The sequence below is a fragment of the Macrobrachium nipponense genome, chromosome 26 (assembly GCF_015104395.2).
Source record: "Macrobrachium nipponense isolate FS-2020 chromosome 26, ASM1510439v2, whole genome shotgun sequence".
Classification (NCBI taxonomy): domain Eukaryota; kingdom Metazoa; phylum Arthropoda; class Malacostraca; order Decapoda; family Palaemonidae; genus Macrobrachium; species Macrobrachium nipponense.
The window spans coordinates 8602415-8614914 of record NC_087215.1 but is presented as its reverse complement, the minus strand read 5'-3'; positions in this window follow the sequence as shown (position 1 = coordinate 8614914).

Below are 12500 nucleotides of genomic sequence, written 5' to 3'. Positions count from 1 at the left end.
GACGCAGATATGTCCTTCATCGAGAAGCCAATACAAGCATTAACACCGACGTTTGAGCAACTGTTGTCACTTATCTTCGAGAATCTACACCGGACGAGAGCAGCATCGAACATCAACGGAAAGAAGAAACAAACACAGGAAACGTCACTCGATCACGAGCAAGGACGCAGAGAGTACAGCTAGAGGCAGTAGTGCAAGGACGGAGGCTGTGACGTCATCAATCTTGGACTTCTCCACGCATTGTGCACCGAGAGAAGACCGTGACGTCATCACAACTTCCGACGCGAGACTTAGACAGGAACTGAGACGTCATCCCATGTCAACAATCCTTCGCAATATAATCTGGAGCTAAGTACCATTTTTATCTATTCAGGTCTTTTTCCTCAGTGAAGTGTTGTTCATCAAGAGTCGATCATCCAGTATTCTGGGGGTGAGTTGTTCGCCATATTAATCTTCCTTCATTACAGAATCAATCTTCAACTACGAGTTCTCGCCCGCAGATTAATTTTTTTCTCTTCTCGTTGTTGTTAATCGTTTCTTGCAGGAATTCTCTGTATAATATTTTATCATATTATCTGTATTTTTGTATCTTTTGGGGATTTTCCTATTATTATAGATATTTTGATAGGATTGCAAGGAATAGAAGTGATAAGAAAAAAAGTGAAAGTCGAAATGGCAACTACTCCGGCTGGCAACCCCAATGTGTGACTCTCGTAGCGCAGAGGTCAAGCAATTGTCCCTTTTCAAGGTCGGGTCAATGGGTTCCTGCCTCAAAATGTTGAGGCATGGATCTCATCTGTAGACGCTCATTTAAATGCAAAAGCATCACAGACCCAGCAGTACAATTACAGGAGGCCAAGAGCTTCATTGACTTTGCAAAAAGGAGACGCAAGTGCGTATCTAAGGGGGGTTTCTTTCCAAGAGGCGCTTACATGGGACGAGTTCAAAATCAGATTACGTGCCGTGTATGGGGGTGAAAAGGCTTTAGATGTAGTATTAGCATTGAGAAATATCCTTAACCAAGCCTCCATGAACTCAGCTTAATGTTGTCGAGCGTGGCGGCGCTAATTGCCGACCGGCTAAATGAATATCAGGATATTTAAGTAACTCCGGGTGGGTTTGCGAGTGCCAAAATCAAAGTGAAAGATTTTATCCTTTGATCTACCTTACGTCTATCACTGCAATGTTGCCTGAGCGTTAGTACGGTGTTTTGATGAAAAATTGCAGCCCGACAGTACGGAATTAGATGTGTATAAACAAATAAAAAAACACATGTCTAAATGTACCGACCTAGATCCTTCGCTCATTCAAGTTTTTGCAAAAAATGAGAACAAGCCACAACAAGTAAATGTTGGTACATAATAATAATAATCAAGTTGCAGGGATGGTTTGTTATAACTGTAAACGACCAGGTCACATGATTTCAGACTGTCGGACACGTTTTGTTCAATACACAATAGTTCAACTCATTCATATAACCGTTGCTACTCGAGGAATCAACAGCAGAATGCTACAAACACGCAACCAGTTGCCAGTGCAAATAAAAAGAAGGGTCCTCAGTTACTATAAGAAGAAACAACCAAACGGAAATTCTGCACAACAGCAGAAACAAACAAATCGTGCTTCAGGTACCTCTGTTCCTGGGCCGTCTAGCCAGAACTCGCAAGGGCAAGCGAATTTTCAAGGTGTGATAAACAAAACAAATACCACGTAGTTCACTCCAAGGGGGATGAGGGCGATGTTGGGTCATCAAATATCAACATCTTTTGTATCAAATAATCAGTTTAATCATTTATCAGATCATTGTGAGGCAATTGATTTCTATGAAACACACGGCCGAATCCAAAAAATCCTGTGCAGGTTCCCGTAGATTTGCAACCAATTCATGCAATTATTAGTCAAAACGAGTTGCGACCAACCTACATGCAGTAAATTTGGACCATAAGTCATTCACTTTGTTCTTTGATTCTGGTAGTCCACGTAATATCATGGATTTAAGGACTCATCATTTACTCTTTTCAAATTTCCCTATAGAAAAGTCCGGAATAAGGCTCTCAGGCATAGGGAATAATGAATTAAATGTTGTGGGCGTAACTCATGTACAGTACAAAGGTCGGTAACGCGCACGTTTGCTGATACCTTTGTCGTTGTACAAAACATATATGTATCCCGCAGTAATTATCGGATACCCGTCTATGGGCACTCAAAATATTATCTTAGCACCTGCAAAACACGGCGTGTATATCAAAGGGAAATTCTAATAGGTCTTCTAATACCCTAAAATCAGTTTTAGATAATAAAGAGAGACAGACAGAGTTGTCACTTACATTACAGAACCAATCACCTGTCTCATGAACCAAGAAATAATATACAGGCAACCCAACAGAACTCTCGCTCACCCGTAATATCAGCTTGCATGCAAACTCTCGAGCCTAACGTAACTTCGAACATATTAGTGCGTGTAAAGAGAACCTTGCCAGGATCTGAAACATTAATCCTTTCCGAAACTCTGAAAAACACACGGATTATCCGTCCACACAAGCCATTTATACAGTCGGCTCACAACAACAATGTAACATCGAAGTCTGTAATCATTTGAATACCACTTTAGTAATCTTGGATGCCGAAGTTTATAAACATCGATTCTACCGTAGCTGAGATAAATCACGCTCAATCAGTTGCGGATGAATCCCTTTTGCAATCTATAAAGACAAAATCAATAAGGACATTCAAGAAGAAGAAATTCAGCAGAAATTCTTGAATCTTTTAACTAAATATCATGATGTTTTTTCACTACGGAATGGAACCTTAGGAAAAACGGATGTCATCGAGCATCAAATAAGGCTCAAGGACAAACAGAAAGTAATCTATGTACCTTCGTACCGACTTCCTATGAAATTTCAGAATGAGATAAACAGAGGCAAGTAGGTAAAATGTTAAAAGAAGGAGTCATTAGGAAATCAAACAGCCCTTATAATTTTCCGTTAATAGTAGTACCGAAAAAAGATCGAACTTGGCGGATATGCGTAGATTTTCGTCGTTTAAATGAAGAAACAATCCCTGACAGATTCCCAGTACCATGTACGATGATATCCTATCTCTACTAGGTCAGAACAAATATTTCACAAGCTTAGACTTACTAAAAGGATTTCATCAGATTCCGTTGGAACAAGAGAGTATCCCATACACTGCCTTCAGCACAGCCAGGGGACATTATGAATTTTTGCGTATGCCTTTGGTTTACGTTGTGCTCCTATAACTTTTACTCGTATGATAAACATCGTGTTTTGGAGACTTGTTAGGAGATATCCTACATGCCTACAATGGACGACCTAGTAATCTTTTCCAACACATTAGAAGAACATTTACGTAAATTAGAGTTAGTGCTACAAAGATTAAGGCAGCATAATTAGGGTAAAGATAAGTAAGTGTGAATTTTTAAACAGAACTGTCTATCTAGGTTTCACGGTTTCTAGTGAAGGTCTTAAAGTCGTCCATGATAAGGTGTCGGCTATCCGTAACTTTCCGATACCTACTAACGTCAAGGGAATACAGCAATTTTAGGCTGTAGCGGCTACTATCGCCGCTTTATACGCAACTAATCAATCATAGCCGCTCCCTAACCGATCTTATAAAAAAGGGCGTAGATTCGTATGGTCTGAAATGCATCAACAGGCGTTCGATAAATTGAAAGATGAACTGTGTAGTTCTCCTATCTTGAAATTTCCTGACTTCGGTAAGGAATTTTTCATAGCAACAGACGCCTCAGACCTAGGAGTAGGTGGGGTATTGCTTCAACATATGATAAACAGTTTTTCCCCACCCTATAGCTTTTTATTCACGTAAACTGAGACCTTCCGAAAGTAAATATGCAATAATAGACAAGAAGGGCTCGCTATTGTTAATTCCACTCGTGCATTTCAAATTCATAATATACGGTTATCCCGTCAAGGTTCTCACTGATCATAAGCCCCTAACCGACTTCTTTAAAGGCTTTAGTCACAGCCCCAAGCGAACTCGGTGGCACTGATCATTCAGGACTTCGGCGCGAGGATCGGGTATTTACCTGGGAAAGCAAATATCATTGCTGACGCATTATCACGCAACCCCTCTTCATCTTGTACCGAGCCATTAGCTGAATTAATAGATATCTCAACCTCCACGCCCATTGTTAAAACTATATACTGAACAGGAAGATCTGGCTGGAGTGCTGAACTATTACAGACAGAACAAAGAAAAGATCCGCAAATAGAAAAAATCATCATTGCGTTAACGGAAATCCGAAGGAAAAGGAATACCTAAAGTATAAGCAGCAGAATTATATCATAGGACAATATCCTGTGTAGATCCGTGACAGAAAACCCGCAACCCCACACCGCAGCTGAATAACAACCAGGTGGTGGTGCCTATCTCACTCATACCCACTGTCTTAAAATGGTTGCATGAAAATCCACTGCACGGACACCCGGGTTTATTCTTGATGTCACAGAAAGCCAAATCCTTATTTTTATTGGGGCATACGATGCTTACAGATATAAAAAAGCACATAGCAAATTGTCGCACTTGTCAAGAATACAAGGGGCACACGAGACACCTGTCAGCCTAGGCTTATTACCCCGTGCCAAATCAACCCTTGAAAGAGTACATTTAGATTTATTAACAGGATTTTACGAGTCAGAGAGGAAATAAGCACCTCCTAGTAATTATAGACCGCTTTGACTCGATATACAGAACTTATAGCGCTTAAAACAAAAACCGCGGTCGAGTGCGCTAGGAAGTTTTACGAGTGCTACATTTGTAAACATGGAATTCCACACATCATTATCTCAGACTCGGGCGGGGAGTTCAAATAATCATTTCCTTAACTCCTTGTGCGAATTCCTTTGTATAAAGAAATCAATACCATGATCTATCACCCAGAGTCTAATGGGCTAGTGGAAAGGGCAAATCGTAAGGTTTTAACATTTTAAGGGTCACCTTAGGGGGGGGCAGACCCCAACTGGGACATTGCCATACCTGCGGTACTAAGCACACTTAATCACTCGTATCATGTGTCTATTAAAATGACACCGCACGAGGCACTGTACGGTATCCCGGCTAGAACGCCTTTCCACATCTTAAAGCCTACAACTAATTTATCAAATCCTCTAAAGGAGTTATGGATGCAAGCATAAGTCGATATAATATAATTCGTAAGAATCTAGAAGAAGCACAAATTAATAATGAAAAAAAATCATGATAAAATAGCTAAGCCAACTAGAACATATGCCGTGGGCGATCAGGTATACATACAAGTATACGTACGTAAAGGTTTAAACTTATAAACTGACACCTAAGTTTGAAGGCCCGTTTAACATTTTAGAAAATTTAACGGCCAATAGATTTAGGGTTCAAAATGTATCCAAACCACTGATGTGAGAATAGTCCCATTGGCACATATCAGAATCTAAGGTATGATGAGTGAGGGAAAAAGGTTGTATTTATGAAAACTTGTATAATATTTATATATATTATCTATTAATCATATTGTATGTAAACCTATTCTTTTACGCGAGTTATTACATATGTTTTACTCATTGCAGGTTTCAAAAATGAATCTGTTATTGTTAGGAGTGATATTGTGTATTCAGACATCTTTGTTGTATGGAAAGAGCGCTAGGACGAAGAAATAGAATTTAATCATGGCTCGATTATCGAGAGAATAGATGATGTATTCATCGTGTCAAGTAATATTGTTATAGAAGTAGATATGCATGCGATTTTCTTGCCTGAAGATGACGTCCTTAAATTAAAGAATGACCTGATGAGGTTTGCTATTTCGCTTAAGGAAATGCACGAACGTAATTTTTCATGCTAACTCAGAGATTCGCTAGCTCAAACACTAAGCGTCGCCGAAATGTTGTCTTATGACATACAAAAAAAATAAAAAACCGCCGAGGCAGAAGAACTCGCTCGACCTGCTGATGTGGTCTGTGCGGCACAATACTCTCGAACGCCGCAACCCGCTTATTCTGGCTGGACTAAACATCTTAGGATCAGTTGCGAATCTAGGCTTAGGAATTTCAAATCGCCTTAAGATAAATAATCAAAATAAAAGAATTGAGTTCTTGCAACACAAAACCGAATTGGCTTTGTCTGAACTTCGCAGCCAGTTATCTAGCTTCAATCAATCAAATAATGAGTATCGTTAATGAACATTCAAATAATATCGATCAGGTCATGGAAGTTCAACATTTGCTGGCTACGTTTAGCTTACTATAGTTCGAAAATAGATCATATCCGTGTGAAAATATCACATTTTATTTGAGAAAGTCAAAAGATTACGTAGAAGCGATTACGTTAGCAACAAAGGGTGTGTTATCTCCTCACCTCATGCCTATTAAAGATCTGACGTTAACTTTGGAAAACGGACGGGAGAAAACTAGGTTATATTCCTTTATTAGACGCCCATCAAGTAGAGTTCTATTATAGCCTAATATCAGTCAGCGTGAAAATTATAGAATTATGATCACAATTCCTTTTGATTCTTCCGATGCTTGGCAATCATACAAATAGCACCGTTTCCTACTTTTATGACGAATAACTCAAATCCAGTAATATCCAATTTTAACGGGGCATGTACTGATTTCTTCTGATAAGAAATCATTTACAGTCATTAAAGAACTTAGATAAACTCACTCACTGTTCAGAAGCCATGAATAATACAATTTTTGTACAGCTGACTCTTTTGAATTCTATCCTATATCAACGGATTCATGTGAGTTAGGCATAGTGCTAAACGGCTCTCTCTCTCATACAAGCGAAGGTTGTCTGGGGAAACTTTATCCCTTTTACGGTAATAAATTCAATTACAGGATGAATAATGGTTCCTGGATTCGTTATGATAAAGCCGGATTCGACGTAGTGTGTCCGGACGGTACCACCGCCCATGCCCCTATCTTCGTAGCAGCCGATGGGTTTGTATGGGGACATCTACAAACTACACCGTCAGAGGGGTCAACACGATAATACGTGAGAAGGCGTATTTTGCGAACTACACTTGGGCATCCACAATCATCCCGTCACTACCTCTCCCATAAACAACGCGCGAGTGGCTCATCGTTTGACGCAACTGGCTGAGATGACCCACGCGTCACCAGACTTATGCAGGTGGAGAAAATCTTCGCTACAAGGTATATAGAATAAGGGAGAGAGGTACAGTCACTTTGGTCGCGGGGGTAGTTGTGGGGTATTTCCGTGACAGGCCTGGAGGCCAGGGTGGGAGCGGTCAAGGCAAGTACTACCTTGGGAAACTTAAGTACCTTGGGTCGAAGAGATTAGGCCTGTAAGATGTCCTTTTCACTCTGTTATCTTGTATACGTTTGGTGAATTCATATAGGTCACTGTACTACACATACAAAATCGTGGATTGATAATGTTTGGCTCTCAATATATAATAGAAACCTTAAATTAATATGCTTGACAGGACTTAAAAAAATATTCAATTAGCAATTGACCTGGCATTTATTTACAAAGGCTTATGTATAATTTTACAATACATTATTTAATAAACTAACATAGATCGACATAGATAACACATAACAGTATCTGGCTTCATAATGAAAATGAAAAATACCTAGTAAAAGTGAAAAAAACACCAATTTTCAAAATTTTCATGGCATTATTTAGTTAATTTATGCATCTTTTTCTTTTTTGTCTACTTGATAAAATTTGGGCATTCAGAGCTCTCATCCTAAAAAACATCCGACATAAAACAATATTACTTTAAAAGGCAAAGATAAACAATTTTTCAATATGGCGTGCCAAGTCGCATAATACTCCATTGCCTGGTCTCAGAGTATTTTCTCCATTGTATGTTTGAAACATTTTTTCCGTTACCTTTAATTTTTCAAATAACTCAGCACTTGGTTCCGTTAATTTATCATCATGTCGCTCTACTGCACTAATCTAGGTACCTTTCACTATTTTAAGTTTACATCCTAAGAACTGATAATCTGGAAATTTAGATGCCACATAACCTCCAACATATCGAAGGCCCTCTTAGTCTGCAACATTCTCTAAAGTTATTTCATGAAATTCATTTTCAAAGTTTTCTGAATCTTCTTCTGGGATCTTCTCATCTTCAGTAGAGGCAAACACCATTGCAGAAATCATAAGCTCTCTTTCAAGATCGGTTTCATTTGAATCATTATTTTCACAACTTTTCTCTTGACTGAACATTCCTTCCGACATATTTGAAGAATCGCACTCCTTCATCGAGTTACAATTTTTCCAGTTATAGAGTTTATTTTTGCCAAGTAAATATGACCTTATTCTGTGTTTGACTTCATCTGGCGTACGATGATCATAAGTTGCACCATTTGTCTAAGACAGCCAAACTGTTTTCCAGTCCATCTTGGTTAAGTCTGGAGGTAATTATGCATGATACATCATATTTACTTTTATACATATGCAACCTTGGCAAGGATTTGCATGACACAATAAGTCCCTTTTGGAACTGATAGATCTTATTACTTTTGCAAACTCGTATTGTTTCGGCAGTACATTTGATATTGTCAAGGATTTTATTACTGTTCCGTCAGTTGCATCCCTTAAGTATTTATAGATTTTTTCTGTCATAAGGTACCCTTCCTTGAATTGAACACAACAAAGCAGGAGTCGGCAAACTTTATAAAGTCCCTTGTACTTTCCCAGACATGCTCGTCAAAGTCCCTGACTTCCATAAAAATCTAAGCTTTAGATGTTGATTCCGAAAGAAGCTGCACTGCTTTCCTCACATTCATACGTCTGAATTTCATTGCTGGGGCTCGTGTTCCAAGAAGTTCCTTCTGCAGGTCTCTTTTATATGCATTTTCTTCAAAATGTTTACTGCATATGCGATGAGCAGTAGGGTTAAAGTAGTCCTTTCTATTACAAGACGATGAAACCCATTTCCGTCTTGTTTCCTCTTCACGAGGGAATCAGAAAAAGGATACCTCCTCTTTTTTTCTACTATTTGAATAACAACCAAACACGGCGCAGTTGTTTGGCATTATTTAAATAATTTTAGATCATATAAAAAATCAAACTATGGTTGTATTCGAAGAATGTAAAACTAAATCAATACAGAGATGACTGAAGTGACCTGTGATATACATTCGAATGAAACGGTAGCTGAGTGACTTCTCGCCCTGACCTGGCCTCCAGGTGATGCGGCTCTTGGGGGGATAAGCCGCAACCCCCCACAAATGACTCTACCTGACCATTCTATATACCTTGTTCGCTACTACATTCTGCTAGCCGTGTTCAGCGTGACGGCCATATTGGTTATCGCCGTCAACATCTTTGCTTGGCGTAGGCTGAGGCCGTAAACAGAAGGATCTCCAAGGGAACGTATTGGCCCGTCTAGATGACGTACCCGTTAAACTCAAGTCGTTTGAGTTTAGGGCCGCCTGAAACCTGGCCACTTCAGTTTTGTGCCTAGGGAATTGTCTGGAATTGTGTTGTGGTGTGAAAAGCGGTCCGTATGCTGGCAAATAGGTAGGACAAGAAAGACTCACGCCTTTGCATTTGAACAGTTTAAAGTATCTCCAGGGCACCTAATAAAACATTATAGCCCAATATTATACATTAATATATCCTAAAGGTATTTTTCGGGCACCTAATAAAATATATCAGCCCTATATATTGCATTTCTGCGGAATTACATAGTTTATACTATTATACCATTGTACAATTATATTTATCTATTACAAAGAGGGACAAGTACTCTGTAACAATTATCCATGATCATGCTATAATCATTATTTAGTAACCATTATTCTTAATCAGGTTACCTGTTATCATATTAATCATGTATACATGTTAATCTTTTGATTTTTACCTTTTTATTGTTTTGGGGTACCTAATCATTATTGTTACCAAACATGGATCTATATTTTCCATGCGTTTTATCTTTGTTTATGAATATTCAACAAGGGTATGTACAGAACCTTTTTATGCATTTAATCACTTATTATGTTATACCTAGACGTATGTACGAGCACGCTCCTATGAACAATGGTTTAAAGTAATTTTTTTTTGTTATTCAAGGCTTGAATAGGTAGCAGTCCGAGCCTAATGTAATAAATACATTTATTCAATTTACAAACTCTGTAAATATAAAACCCATGACCTGAGGTCATGGCATTAGGAGGGTCCTACGTGACCAAAGCAGATCTGGATTACGCTATGCGCTGTCTGCAGTAGCCTGGTCTAGCTCAGAGCTTTGTCAACATTTTATGTTTATGATAACTTTGCACAACAACTTCCATGGGAAGCGGTTGACCTGTTAACCTACGCCGGAACTTGTAACTTCCGAGCCGGCGGACTACGTATGTTTTTTATATGAATTGCTGAGATAGCTAGTGTTCCGCTATCGACGCGATGCTTTAGAATGGCAGTTCCGCGCCAACCATCAAACATATCGGTCTTCCGACCGAGCTGCATCTCCTAGTATGGAGTTACAGAATAAAGTTATCATCTTTGTTCAACTTGTCTGTTTGAATCATCTCCTTTAGTTAAGAAAGAACCACTCTACTAAGATATCCCAAGGAGATGGGAGGAACCAGGAATACTTACGAATGACAGTCGTAAGGAGAACACAAAAAAAGTCTATCGCCAAGCGATGGAGACTTAAATATATACATATATATATGATATATATATATATATATATATATATCTATATATATATATAATATATATATATATATATAATTATCTGATATATAATAATCTAAAAATAATAACAATCATCACTAACACTTAAACGAATCTTAGAGTACCAACCGTTGACCCCCCCTCCAGAACGCACTGGTAGAAAATGCATATACCTATATCTTAAGAAAACATTTCCTCACAAAACAATCTTGAATTTAAAAAAAAAAAAAAAAAAAAAAAAGGACAAGGACAATTCACTGACTTCTGCTGCCATCACTTTTTCAAGAAGTCCGGTGATTCGGAAAATTCCTGGAAGTGGAATAGAAGTAAGAAGAAGAAGAATAAGAAGAAGAAGAAGAAGAAGAAGAAGAAGAAGAAAAAGAATGACGTGTTACGGCAGTGCTGATGACGATTTGAGAAAATGCAATGAGGTAATTCCTAAAATTAATACTCTCCTTACCGAATGTCACTCCGAGTTTTTCCGAGCAGCGCCGGGTTGGTCAGCTAGTGTACACACACACACACACACATATACATATACATATATATATATATATATATATATATATATATATATATATATATTATTTATATATATAATTTGAGGCGAGGTAACCCAAGATATAATTATGTTTACATACATATATATTCATACGCATACACACACACACACACACACTCACACAACACACACACACACACACACACCACACATATATATATATTATATATATAATATATATATATATATATATTATATATATTTATTTATATATATATATATATATATATATATATATCTATATATAATATATATATATATATATATATATATATATATATATATATATATATATATATATATATATTATATATATATATGTGTGTGTGTGTGTGTGTGTGTGTGTGTGTGTTTGTTTCAAACAAAAACAAAGAAACTATACATATATATAATACACATTTTTCATAAATATTTTCGTTTGGTTGTTAAATGAAATACTTCCGAACAGTAAAAGAAAAGATGGATGGTTCAAACATTACATATCTCGAGTGCAAGTAGTATTTTCCACAAACCCAACTTATCACTTCACAAGCGTAGTTTAATAGTGATGCACGTTATACCCAGCCCTTTCAGAAGCACATTTGAGATTCATGTGTAGTAATGCAGTCTTCATTGCAAAGCTCTCTCTCTCTCTCTCTCTCTCTCCCAATGACTGAAAGAGAAGCAACTTGGCAGAAGCAAATCTGCATCGTCAAAGCTCCATTCCGTTTGCCAGTGTTGCCCACAGGAGCGTCGTCATATCCGCGACTTGGGTCTAAAGAGAGACTATTGCATTATGGAATCATAAATCCTTGTTTGCATGCAACCAATCAAGCCACGGGAGCAAACAGGAACTGCAAACAGCCCCATCCCGCAAGCACAAACACGCGTCACAGTCGCTCCAGTAAACGGAGATTTATTGGGCGTCACATTTCATGAATGCGCTGCCCCCCTCCATTAACTATTTTCTTCTCTCTCTTTTTTTCTTTCTTTCTGTAACGTTTATGCAATGTGCAGTTACTTATCTATTCCTTCTGCTATGATGTTTTGGGGTTTTCTACCTTCTTCCCTTTTCCTGATTCTCGATACCTTCCTTGCATTTCATAGACAACAATTTCTAAGCCTTCCTGCTTTCCATTTTAGTTTTCTGTAAAAGAAAGCTATTGAGTTGGCTATTTGTCTGTCCGTCCGATCTCAAATCTTAAAAACTACTGAGGCTAGAGGGCTGCAAATCGGTATGCTGATCACCCACCCTCCAATCATCTAACATACCAAACTG